Here is a 13,759-nt window from a genome sequence, read left to right as displayed (position 1 = left end):
TGCCAAATAAATTAGGTTGTATGCTCTCTGTTTCTTACTTTCTTTTCTACAGCAATGTCAACCATGAGTCAGCAATAGTCACAGCTTGACAAAAATAAGGCCAATGAATAATGGAGCATTTGCCATATGCTAGGCTTTCTGCTAAGTACTCCACATGCATTGTTTCATTTTCATTCTCCTAAAAATTCTGAGACGTAGTTGCTCTTATTACCAGTTTTTGGGTTTTTGAACAAAAGTTCTCTGAAAAGAAATGTGGAGGAAAGATACTTTATTCCAATGAGCAGTTTGAAAACCAGAGAGATGCAGCCTCCTTCTACCCCTCTGTGATTTTCAAGGATGTACCCAGCTTACTATATCTGTATTTGAAGTAGGTGCACACCCCATTCCTGGTCTTGCAAACCAAAGAGACACAGTTTGCAAACCGAGGAGACGCAGCCTTCAGTTTGTGAACAAAAGTTCTCTGAAAAGTAATTTGGAGGAAAGAAACTTTATTCCAGTGAACAGTTTGCAAACTGGGGAAACAGCTTCAGTGTAAAACAAAAGTGCATTCCAGAGAACAAAGAAAGGGTTCAGGTTTTATAGCAAAACATCCCCCCCAACAGCCTCCCAGTCAGGTCTGTTTATGAAAATAAAGGATGGAAACGTTCTTAGCACTGACTGACCAACATAGCTGAGTTCTGATTGTTCAGTAGAGCTGCACCCTGATTAGTTTATATAGCTGAGTCCTGATTGGCCAAGGCAGGTGAGCTCTGATTGGTTGCTTCAGATGAGACCTGAAAGTCTCAAAGTTAAAAAAGTGTGGGTTTCCTGGGGAACGCAGAGTATATGTTTCACCTCTAATAAGCAAGTGGCTCCTTGGCTCTATTCAAAACTTAGGCCCAGTTAGCCACTCAGGATCCATGTTGAAGGATTGACTCTTTCAGATTAACATTTATTCATTACATTTATTCACAAGTTAAAGAATTAGAAACACAGCTTTCTCATTTGTAATAGAATCAAGTGGCGTAAGATAATCTCTAATTTTCTTTCCTTCTCTAAAATGTTATGTCTTTTAATGCTATGTAATATATCCAGATTTATAGTGAATAGAGCACCTAACTATATGCCGGGCAACTAAGTTAGGCATTTTCGTGAATGCTTTTTGGTAATAGTTGACTACCAGTGTGATTGGAGATGCTGTTACATACACTGACAATTCAATATTGTGAGGATTTCAACCACCAATTCAACTATATTCTGAATATACTGCATATGCATTTCTCTGATGTTCACGGCTGAGTTCTTGGTTAAATAAAACAAATGTAAAAACATAGCATGTAATTGTTTGCTTTATTGCTTTTTGTTTTGGAAAAAATAATAAACAACACTAACAAATGACTTTGGAACCACAGCGATTTTTCTTTTGTCATTGACCTCTTGCAGAACAATAAATTGGATGTAATACATTTTTTTCTTCTAACGTAGCAATTCTTTCAACCTTACAGATTTCAATGGAGTAGGAGGCAGGAGGGGGTGAATAGGACAAAAAGAATTCTTTCTATTGAAAAGGCGATGTGGCCAGGTGCACACACCTGTAATCCTAGCACTTTGGGAGGCTGAGGCTCAGGAGTTCGAGACCAGCCTAGCCAACATGGTGAAAGCCCGTCTCTACTAAAAATAAAAAAATTAGCTGGGCGTAGTAGTTTGTGCCTGTAATCCCAGCTACCCGGGAGGCTGAGGCAGGAAAATCACTGGAACCTGGGAGGCAGAGGTTTCAGTAAGTCAAGATCGCACCACTACACTCCAGCCTGGGCAACAGAGTGAGACTATTTAAAAAAAAAAAAAAAAAAGAGAGAGAATATAATCCCAGCACTTTGGGAGGCTGAGGCAGGAGGATCAGTTAAGTCCAGGAGTTCGAGATCAGCCTGGGCAACAAAGTGAGACCCTGTCTCCACAAAAAAAATGGAGAATTTAAAACTTTTTTAGTTGAAATTTTTATCACATATGCTTTATCATAGTCTCCCTCCTTTTTCTTTCTCTATGTGTGCGTGTGCAAACATCTGTGTGCATAAATTTTTGCTGAACCACTTCACAGTAAGTAGCCAAGGACATCTTACCACTTTACCCCTAAATATGTCCATGTATATTTTCTAAAACTCAATGTACAGCAACCACTATTAGAGTGATGAAAACCGAGAAATCAACACCGGCATAGTTCTGTTATCTGATCTACAGATTTTACTCCAGTTTTGTCAGGGGCTCCCCTTATGTCCTTTATAGTTCTTGTTGTTTTAATATTTTCTACTGGTGCAAGGTCCAGGTTGCACTTGTTCTTCATTTCTCTTTGTTCTCCTCTAAATCAGTACAATCCCTCAGTGCTTGTCATTTATGACATTGACATTTTTGAATGACACGGGGCATTCTTTTATGGATGTCCCTTAATTTGAGTTTGCCTGATGCTTCTTTATGATTAGATTCAAGCGTGTGCTTTCTTGGCAAGAATACCTGCAAGATGATATTGTGCCCTTCTCAGCGCATCTCAACAGAAAGCGTGTGTATCTTTTTCTCCCATTGCTGATAGTGTTGACTTTAATCATCTAAGAAGTAGTACTGAGAGATTTCTCCACTGTAGTTTCTATTTTTCCCATTTTAATTAGTATCTTGTTGAGATATATTTTGAGTTTGTAAATATCTTATTTCTCATCAAATTCTCACCATTCAAACCATGATTTTAGCATCCATTGATGATTTTCTGCCTGAATCAGTTGTTACTGTGGTGATTGCCAAATGGTTCCTTTTCTAATCCCATTATTTCTTCTAAGTTTATTGGTTGGCATTCTACTGTAGGGAAGAGCTTTCCCTTCTCTCCCACTGATTCATACATTTATATCACTATAGACCCATTAATTCCTATTTTGTTCTATGGTTTACTCTCCATTTCCATCATTATTTATTTTGATACTCAAGTTGTCCCAGATTTGGTTGGTGAGAGTTCTTTCCAGCTAGCTCCTGTTCCTTTTGACATGCCCACATCATTATCTGAGCACTTCCTCGCCTATGGCATGGAAAGATTCTAGGCTCATTTAATACTTTCCCCCATCCCAGCCTCGGAATCAACATGGTAGAGCTGTTGTTTTGTTGTTGTTGTTTTTTTAACATGGTAGAGTTTTAAGGTAGGTACTGTCACTGTTCCTATTTTATAAATGAAAAAGAGAAGCTCAGGAAATTGGATATGTGGTTAGAGATAACAGAAGAATGAAAGCAACTCAATAATATTTTGCTACCATGCCACACAAAACCATGAGGAAAACACCGTTAAAATAACAATTGGGCCGTGGTAGTGATTTGGGAAGACCAATGTAACTCCCATTTGGGATTAGGGACCACTGCTCCCTCACCCTGGAGCACTGGCTAGCATGCAAACTCTTGCCAACTTCATCCTTGACAAAGAAACAGAGAAAAAAGAGAAGAGGTCATCAGCAGCTGCTGCAGTACCTGCTGGAAAACCAACTGCACTCCACGCAGGTGTTTAATTGTCAAACACTCAGTGGAAACTTGATTGCACTGAATTTTGAACACCTTCAATTTTAAGATTTATTAGAAACACACTGGGTTTTCAAAAATAAATATTTATTATCTGGTGAATGTGATGTATCCTTGCTGGATTTTTACTATGTGACAATACATTTTGTATTGTTTATTGAAAATGTAATAAATTACATCATGATGCAGTAAGACAATTTTTTTTTTTTCTTTTTTGAGGTGGAGTCTTGCTCTGTTGCCCAGACCAGAGTTCAGTGGCGCGATCTCGGCTCACTGCAAGCTCCACCTCCCGGGTTCACGCCATTCTCCTGCCTCAGCCTCCCGAGTAGCTGGGACCACAGGCACCCGCCACCACACCCGGCTAATTTTTTGTATTTTTAGTAGAGACGGAGTTTCACCGTGTTAGCCAGGATGGTCTCGATCTCCTGGCCTAGTGATCCACCCGCCTTGGCCTCCCAAAGTCCTAGGATTACAGGCGTGAGCCACTGTGCCCGGCAGTAAGACAATTTTTAAAAAAGAATCCTCTTATCCCAATACCCCAGCATTTTTGACAGCTTTATTGAGCTAGAATTTTTACAGCATAATTTCAGTCATTTAAAATGTACAACTCAAGTGGTTTTCAGTATATTTACAGAATTGTGCAACATTACCACATTTTTAGAACATTTTTAGAACATTTTTATTACCCAAAAAAGAAACCTTATGCCCATTGGTAGTCATTCTTCGTTCTCTTCCCTCTGCAGCCCTAGGCAACCACTAATCTACTTTTGTCTCTATGAATTTGCCTGTGCTAGCTAGACATTTCATAAAAATGAAATTATACCATATATGGTTATCGTATAACTAATGACTGGTTTCTTTTACTTAGCCTAGTGTTTTCAAGGTTCATCCATGTTGTAGCATAATATCTCAACATTTTAACTTTTTTATGCCATCATAATATCATAATGTTCCTCTTCCCATGCAGTACACATCGGACTTATTTTCATTCTGCTTTCTTCAAATAAATATATTAAGCATGTTTTTATTTCTACAGAATTTTCTTCTTTCTAAGTTTTAATGGCTCTACCAGTACTGAATCCCATGACATCCTCCCACAGTGGAAATTTCCAGGCTTGTCATTTCAGACAATGCAGTTGTGCCAGTAATCCCTACTCATGCCATCATTCAAGATGAATCTGTTTACAAAATCTGAGCCAAAGGATGACCGGTAACAATAATCACTTTACTACTCAACTGTTCCCTCTTGCTAAATGAAGGCTTTGTCCTCGGGAGACTGTGACATCACCTCAAGGACTGACAGGCCACAGCAACTGACCTCCTCATCTGGGCTTCTCCCTGGAAGAGGTGGAAGTCATTGTCATTGTTCCTCACAAAGGACCACTGTGCCGAAATGAGAAGTAAACAAGCAGAAATGACAGCCTGCTTCATTATAGTACTAGCACTTCTTTCTCACACTGGTTTCTTAGTAAACAGACATGGGTTTGTTTTGGCTTTTTACTTTTTATTGGCGAATATGTATTTAATATGCCTTATCTATCTATCTATCTATCTATCTATCTATCTATCTATCTATCTATCTGCATAAAAACTACAATATTGCAGTTCTAGGTACGTATTATCCAGCTTCAATAAGTATCAGCCCATGGCTAATTTTGTTTCACCTGGACATTTACCTCCACTCTCCACCTCCATTAACAAAAGCTTCTTGCTGAAAATTATTCCAAATAGTTACTTCATTGTCCCTGCCCTGTCATCCCATAGATCCAAATATTTTCATTTTATTTTCAACAGATTATTTTGGGAACATTACTATGTGTTTGGCACAATGCCAGGTCCTGGGGATACAAAGATGAAGATGACATTGTTTGGGCAGATTGCAGACCAGGAACTAGAAACACAAACATTGCATTTTACGATAACAGGAGGCTGGAGGATGGACAGAGCTGATCCTGACACAGCCTGGGGCAGGAAGCGGTGGGGTTTACAAATAAAACTATTAATAGTAATTACATAGCCGGGGGCGGTGGCTCATGCCTGTGATCCCAGCACTTTGGGAGGCCAAGGTGGGTGGATAACCTGAGGTCAGGAGTTCAAGATCAGCCTGACCAACATGGAGAAACCCTGTTCCTACTAAAAATACAAAATTAGCCAGGCATGGTGGCACATGTCTATAATCCCGGCTACTCGGTAGGCTGAGGCAGGAGAATAGCTTGAACCCGGGAGGAGGAGGTTGCGGTGAGCCGAGATCACGCCATTGCACTCCAGCCTAGGCAACAAGAGCAAAACTCCATCTCAAAAAAAAAAAAAAAAAAAAATAGTAATTACATGCCGGGGTGAGGGTAAGTTTACAGTAAAGTCGCTAGTATGGAAGTGCTTATGTGCTATTATTTTAAAGTTTAGCCAGGATGAAAGTGGCTACAACAATGAGGTTGGAGTTGGCGAAACTGTGAAAGCAAGTTCAATGGAACCATGGGTCCACTGTACTGGGCATGAATCACAATCTAGAAAACCCAGAGTACTTACTGCAAAGCCACGGTGATAGCTCTTCTGTTGTCTACATTACCACAAGTTTCCCCTAAGGTGAGGCCTGCAACTAGCTTGAATGGGGAGAGTCAGGGGGTAAGTATAAATTACTATCTTTGTAAATTAGTATCAGCCTCACAGGTATGAATCTAAGTTAAATGTATACAAACATATAAAATATATATGTATCTATATATAGCCAGCCAAAAATGGGAAGACATTGAATTGTCTGTATATTAAGAGACATAATAAAACCAGGAAGAAGCTTTGCCTGCCTGATGGAAGGAGGTGGCTCCTATAGGCCCCCTGGTCTAGACAGCTGAAACCCCCTGGGGTACAGGGACAGTTCTTTGGTGCAGTGATCAGCATGGCCTTAACAGACTGTTCATCAGGTAACACCTACTGCCATCTGTCCACCTGCGGTCTGTCGGCAGCTATCCGCCTACCCTGGGATCTGTGCATGTACGCAGGTCTCTCTAGTCTGGAAGCCAGAGCTGGGATGGAATTGAAGGGGCCATGAAAGTCTCCCTCTCACTATCAATTCTGAAGAATGAAGGAGAGGTAGGCAGGCAAAGACAGAAGACTCAGGGTGAGGGCATAGATATAAGCAGAGGTACCGAGACAGGAAACAGCACAGCCAGGTCACAGCAGTTCAGCACCCACTGGGGCAAGTGCAAGACAAGAAGTATGGAAGGAACACAGGCAGGCCAGAAAGGTAGGGCCAGGTTCGAGAGGGATTCCTGTGTCCTGTGAAGGAACTGGGCCTCACTGAAGGCTGAGAAGCAGGATAGGTGGCGCATTAGAAGGAGCCCTCGAGCAGCATGTGGACAGTACATGGGAGCAGAGGATCTGGGCAGAAAGGTGGTACAGCGTCAAGGGCAGAGGGAGGCAGCCTTCAACCAGTTCAGAAATGAACCAGGGCTGTCATGGGCAGGGTTATGCCCTGCGCCGCCCCCCCCAACTCATGTTGAAGTCTTGACCCCCAGTACCTCACAATGTGACATATTTGGAGACAGGGCTTTTGTTTATTTTATGAGACAGAGTCTTGCTCTGTTGCCCAGGCTGGAGCATAGTGGCATGATCTTGGCTCACTGCAACTTCCACCTCCCGGGTTCAAGAGATTCTCATGCCTCAGCCTCCCCAGCAGCTGGGATTATAGGCTCGCTACCACAGGGCAGATCCCTCATGGGAGTAGATCCCTCAAGAATAGCTTGGGCCATCCCCGTGTTAACAAGTGAATTCTTGCTCTATTAGTTCACAGGAGAGCTGGTTGTTTAAAAGAGCCCGGCAGCTCCTCCTCCCTCCTTGCTCTCTCTCTTACCATTTGACAGGCCTGTTCCCACTCTGCCTTCCACCATGAGTAAAAACTTCCAGGCCAGGCACGGTGGCTCAAGCCTGTAATCCCAGCATTTTGGGAGGCTGAGGTGGGCGGATCACGAGGTCAGGAGATCGAGACCATCTTAGCTAACATGGTGAAACCCTGTCTCTACTAAAATACAAAAAATTAGCCAGGTGTAGTGATATGTGCCTGTAATCCCAGCTACTCAGGAGGCTGAGGCAGGGGAATCTCTGGAACCCAGGAGGCAGAGGTTGCAGTGAGCTGAGATCATGCCACTGCACTCCAGCCTGGGAAAAGAGCAAGACTCTGTCTCAAAACAAACAAACCAACAAAACTTCCTGAGGCCTCACCTGAAGCAGAGGCTAGCACTATGCTTTTTTGAGATGGAGTCTCACTCTGTTGCCCAGGCTGGAATGCAGTGGCACAATCTCAGCTAACTGCAGCCTCCACCTCCAAGGTTCAAGCAATTCTCCTGCCTCAGCCTCCTGAGTAGCTGGGATCACAGGTGTGCACCACCACACTCAGTTAATTTTTGTATTTTTAGTAGAGATGTATTTTTAGTAGAGATGAAGTTTCCCCACATTGCCCACTGGTCTTGAACTCTGGACCTCAAGTGATCCACCCATCTCGGCCTCCCAAAGTGCTGGGATTACAGGCATGAGCCACTGTGCCCTGGTCTACTATGCTTCTTATACAGAAGTGTAGTATAAGATTCTGCAGTGTTCTGTCTGCAGAATCGCGAGCTAAAATAAACCTCTTTTCTTTATAAATTACCCAGCCTCAGGTATTCTTTCATAGCAATGTAAAATAGACTACACAATGGCCATCTACAAGCCAAGAAGAGAGTCCTCAGAAGAAACCAACCTTTCTGATGTCTTGATCTTGGACTTCTCCAAGAATTGTGACGTAATATATTTCTGTTGTTGAAGCCACCCAGTCTGTGGCAGACCTAGCACACTAATACAACGGTACAATAGGAAGTGGAGGAGGGTCAGGAAAATCAGCAAGACATCAGTTGCAAGAGGGGATAGAGGAGAAAGGATCGGGGACCTCCCAGAGTTCTTGTTTGACGATTGAGTAAAAGGCAGTGTCACTACCTGTAACAGGATCCAGGGATGAGTTGGAGCTCAGAGCCTGTGGATGAGACATCCCAGTAAAAATGCATAGCAGACAGTTGGATGTAAAAGTCTGAAGCATTTCAAGAAGAGTGAAACAACTATGATTTTTGTCCCATTTCTGGGACCCTATTGCCGTGTGATATCTCTGAGCCTCAGTTTCTTCAGCCATAAAAAAGGCATATATACTGGCCGGGCGTGGTGGCTCACGCATGTAATCCCAACACTTTGGGAGGCTGAGATGGGCGGATTACTTGAGGGCAGGAGTTTGAGGCCAGCCTGGTCAACATGGCGAAACCCCGTCTCCACTAAAAATAAAAAATTAGCCAGGGGTGGTGGTGCATGTCTGTAATCCCAGCTACTGGGGAAGCTGAGGCAGGAGAGTCGCGTGAACCCAGGAGGCAGAGGTTGCAGTGAGCCAAGATTGTGCGACAGCACTCCATCTCAACAACAACAACAAAAAAGTACACTAATGACTTTCCTGTCTACCAAGGAGAGTAGTTGAAGGGGCAAATGATAATAATACCGTATATGTAAAAATTCCCTGAAAACTGAATAAGGCAGCATTTTTTGAAAAATAAATTATAATTATATATAAGCTTCTCTGGGACACTAAAAGATGATTTTAAAGCTTTGCTGAGTTCAGTTGAGGCTTTAAGAACAATTTGCCTCAAAATGACAAACTTCGTTCTGGGCGTGATCATTTTATCAAATCCTGGATCTGGTAGTTAAAAGGGTCAATTGTTTTCTTTTTTGTTTTGTTCTGTTTGTTACCAAAGGCTATAACTATTTGGTGGCAATTTGCCATTTCTGGAATCTTTATCATACTGGCTTATAATGCTGTCTGCTCTGAAAAGAGCTTATTTATAACTACACAATTACATTCATTTCTTTAAGACTTAGAAGGAATATTATAAATCAGGGATAAATTGTTTCATAAGTAAATCAGAAAGAAATTAGAGAAGTAATGAGCTTTGACCGCCTTAGGTATTGTTGCTGTGATTGTTAAATGCATTAGCTAATAGTTTTACCATGGATACTATACAATACTATCACACGGTATATGTTTTAATAGTCATATCAAAGCAATCCATGGTGCAAAACAATTTCTAAACTATGATTCTAAGGTTAAACACGTCTAAAAGTGGAAGTGGCATGACCACCTTTTGCCACTAGGGGGAAGCAATCTATTGACCATAAACTCATGTCCTAGCGGGTGTGGGGCTGCCGGTTGGGTCAAGGAATCTTGAATGATTCTTTCAGCTCAGTCACTCTGTGATTCCACTATGCTTGCAGTTTCAAGTTCCAATTGAATAAGGAAATACCTTTTAATATTTTAGATAACGTTGCTAAGTATAACGAGGGCTATTTCTCATGGGGGTGTTGCAGGACCCTAGGAAACAGAAACTGTCAGAACTTTAGAGGTCTTGACCGGGCGCGGTGGCTCACGCCTGTAATCCCAGCACTTTGGGAGGCCGAGGCGGGCGGATCACGAGGTCAGGAGATCGAGACCATCCTGGCTAACATGGTGAAACTTCGACTTTACCAAATATACAAAAAATTAGCCAGGCGTGGTGGCGGGCGCCTGTAGTCCCAGCTACTCGGGAGGCTGAGGCAGGAGAATGGCGTAAACCCGGAAGGTGGAGCTTGCAGTGAGCAGAGATCGCGCCACTGCACTCCAGCCTGGGCGACAGAACGAGACTCCATCAAAACAAACAAACAAACAAAAAAACTTTAGAGATCTTACATCCTACCAGTAACCTATAAGGTCACAGCCATAAAGGTTTTCTCTCTGGTCCTCTGTGGCAACGCAGGGTTGTAAAAATCAAATTACTATACTTGATTAATAACTCATGAAGTATAAAATAGTATAATACACAGGCCCAGCAACTCTGACAAGTGACTGGACTTATTTATTTATTTATTTATTTTTGAGGCAGGGTCTCACTTCTCACCCCAGGTGGAATGCGGTGGAGTGCAGCGGCGCGATCTCAGTTCACTGCTACCTCCACTTCCTGGGCTCAAGCAATCCTACCACCTCAGTTTCTCCAGTCGCTGGGACCACAGGCATGCACCACCACACCTAATTTTTGTATTTTTTGTACAGATGGGGTTTTGCCATGTTGGCCAGGCTGGTCTTGAGCTCCTGGGCTAAAGTGATCCGCCTGCTTTGGCCTCTCAAAGGGCTGGGATTAGAAGCAGGAGCCACCACACCCTGCCCAAACTCAATTTTGTATCTATAAAGTTTCACTCTTTTTAAAAATTATCGTTGTAATAATATATTTTAAAAACTTGGAAAAAATACAAAATCGTGAGAAAGAAGATAAAGATTAAACCCACTGTTGATATTTTATTTTCTTAAATGGTTTCCCAAATTACTGTATTTAATTAAGTCACCACCTTAAATCTCTTCTGGAATAAGGAAAGCAGGATGGGTAGATAGACACATACAGATATGAAGAATTATCTCAATAGTTTCCAAACCTGGCTGATGGTCAGAATTACCTGGTGAGCTTTTTAAAAGTGAATCAGAATCTCTTGGGGGAGGAAGGAGAGGAAGGAAGGAAGGTAGACTCCAGAAAGAGAGAGAAAGACAGAGCAAGAGAGCAGTGTGTGTGTGCTATGTGTGTTTGGAATTCCCCAGTTGATGGTTTAGAGTTGGCATTTGTGAGCTACCGAGGTAGACAAGTTTGAGGGTGTTGTCACAGAAAATATACAGAGCTTCCTTGGTGTTCATGGGGATGAAAAAAAAAAGAAAGAGAAAGAAAGAGAAGAAAAAGAAAGAAAGAAAGAGAAAGAAAGAAAGAGAAAGAAAGAAAGAAAATATACAGCACCAGAATGGTTAAGAACTTAAATGTAACTCCAATAGTGAGGACCAAATTAGAATTAAATAAAAAAGAAAAATCACTTTGTCATATGAAAAATTGTGGCAAGCATACATTTGACATATTGATAACTGTAATGATACATTTGGGTTTTTTTATTTTTTCAGTCAGTGATCTTTTATTAGAGAAAGGAGTTTATTCTAATCCTCAATACTGAGAACAGTTTGTCTCTGAAAGTATATATAGATGAGCAAACTGCTAAACAAGAAAACAAGAGTTCCCATTTACAAAGGATCTTGGCAGTTAAAAAAAAAAAAAAGGCACCAGCATTTCTCAGGACAGTCACTTACATCACTTACATTTCAGGGACAGCAGATAATTCTTTTTAATTTTAAGACAAAATCTCGTTCTGTCACCCAGGCTGGAGTACAGTGGTGCCATCGCCGCTCGCCTCAACTATGGGCTTGCACCACCACACTCAGCTAATTTTTGTATTTTTTGTGTAGACAGGAGTCTCACTATGTTGTCCAGGCTGGTCTCCAAGTCCTGGGCTCAAGTGATACTACTGCCTCTGTTTCCCAAAATGCTGGGATTACAGGCGTGAGCCACTGCTCTTGGCCCAGGGTAGTATTAAAGGAAGATCCCAGACCTGATAGAGGTGAGAATAAGAGAAAAGATTATTAGTCTCCTTTATTCTGGAAGCAGAAGAATACCAAGAAATTCCTTTTTTTTTTTTTTTTTTTTTTTGAGTCGGAGTCTCGCTCTGTCGCCCAGGCTGGAGTGCAGTGGCGCGATCTTGACTCACTGCAAGCTCCGCCTCCCGGGTTCATGCCATTCTCCTGTCTCAGCCTCCTGAGTAGCTGGGACTACAGGCCCCCGCCACCATGCCTGGCTAATTTTTTGTATCTTTAGTAGAGACGGGGTTTCACCGTGTTAGCCAGGATAGTCTTGATCTCCTGACCTCGTGATCTGCCCGCTTCGACCTCCCAAAGTGCTGGGATTACAGGCGTGAGCCACCACGCCTAGCCAATGAAATTCTTTAAAAGGCAAGTGGTTAGCCATTAATAATCGCCTGGGCTGGGAGTGCAGTGATTGTGGGACTTTGCATAATTTGAATGTTTATTTTATTCTAATATTTTTCCAACAAGAAGCCATAATTTTACTTAGGATAGAAACAGGTACAAATTTCAAACCAAGATGCAGTTATTCTTTTGAAACACAGAAAAAAAGTCATTTTCAGGAGATCACATTGCTAACTCCATAATAGCTGTTACAATATCATTACCATTGTTCTTCAGGGCTCCCACTGCCTTTGCTCCCAACACATTTGCTTGTGACATAACCAATACTACGTCCTTAACTTCCACACCTGTATCATCAACCTGTTCCTCTCCAGTCTCCTCTTGTACAGTTGGAGTCTATGTGTTTTCTTGAATGCTCGAGACAGCTCACGCTGTGTCTCGGCAGGTGCTAACCATGCTTGTTAAGATAAATCCTGGCCGGGCGCGGTGGCTCAAGCCTGTAATCCCAGCACTTTGGGAGGCCGAGACGGGTGGATCACGAGGGCAGGAGATCGAGACCATCCTGGCTAACATGGTGAAACCCCGTCTCTACTAAAAAATACAAAAATCTAGCTGGGCGAGGTGGCAGGCGCCTGTAGTCCCAGCTACTCGAGAGGCTGAAGCAGGAGAATAGCGTAAACCCAGGAGGTGGAGCTTGCAGTGAGCTGAGATGCGGCCACTGCACTCCAGCCTGGGCAACAGAGCGAGACTCCATCTCAAAAAAAAAAAAAAAGATAAATCCTTGATCTTGGCTTCCCCAAAAACTACGTAGGTATCTGAAGCAGGGTTCTTGTAGACATCTGGTTTTGTGATGACAAAGAAGATATTCTTAGATTTCCAGTAGTGACTGGAGTAACCCCTGTAATCTACGGAAGACCGAGTTTGGACATAGCCTTACCTGCCTTCTTTTCACTCTAAGTCTGTTTTGCTTTACTGATTGACACTCATTGATTTCAGCTACTGCTGCCAGTTGGGCTGTTTGTGTGGTGTCTCTGTGGAATCCCGATCCTCGAGCTCTGGTACTGATTTATCACCGTCAGGTTCTGTTCCAGACCTGGTCTCCACCTGGGGCTGTGGCAACTCCTGCTCTGTAGTAGGAATGGTTTCTGTGGCTTCACCAGGCATTTAGTGAAGGGAACATGAGACCAGGATGGTGGCAGAAAGACAGCCAGCAAGAAGGCAACAGTTTATTTTTCAAAAACTAAATGGGGCTGGGTGTGGTGGCTCACACTGTAATCTCAGCACTTTGGGAGGCTCAGGCGGGTGGATCATTTCAGGGCAGGAGTTCAAGACCAGCCTGGCCAACATGGTGAAATTCCGTGTCTCCTAAAAATACAAAAATTAGCTGGCTGTGGTGGCATGCACCTGTAA

General features: G+C 42.6%; 1 pseudogene; it reads right to left on the bottom strand.

Annotated features, from left to right (window-relative positions):
- Positions 1 to 12,571: 12,571 nt before the first annotated feature.
- On the bottom strand, positions 12,572 to 13,513 carry LOC105487886 (nascent polypeptide-associated complex subunit alpha-like; annotated as a pseudogene).
- Between the last annotated feature and the right edge of the window lie 246 nt (positions 13,514 to 13,759).

The sequence above is a fragment of the Macaca nemestrina genome, chromosome 3 (genome assembly GCF_043159975.1).
Source record: "Macaca nemestrina isolate mMacNem1 chromosome 3, mMacNem.hap1, whole genome shotgun sequence".
NCBI lineage: Eukaryota > Metazoa > Chordata > Mammalia > Primates > Cercopithecidae > Macaca > Macaca nemestrina.
This window is presented reverse-complemented; position numbering and strand designations above follow the sequence as displayed.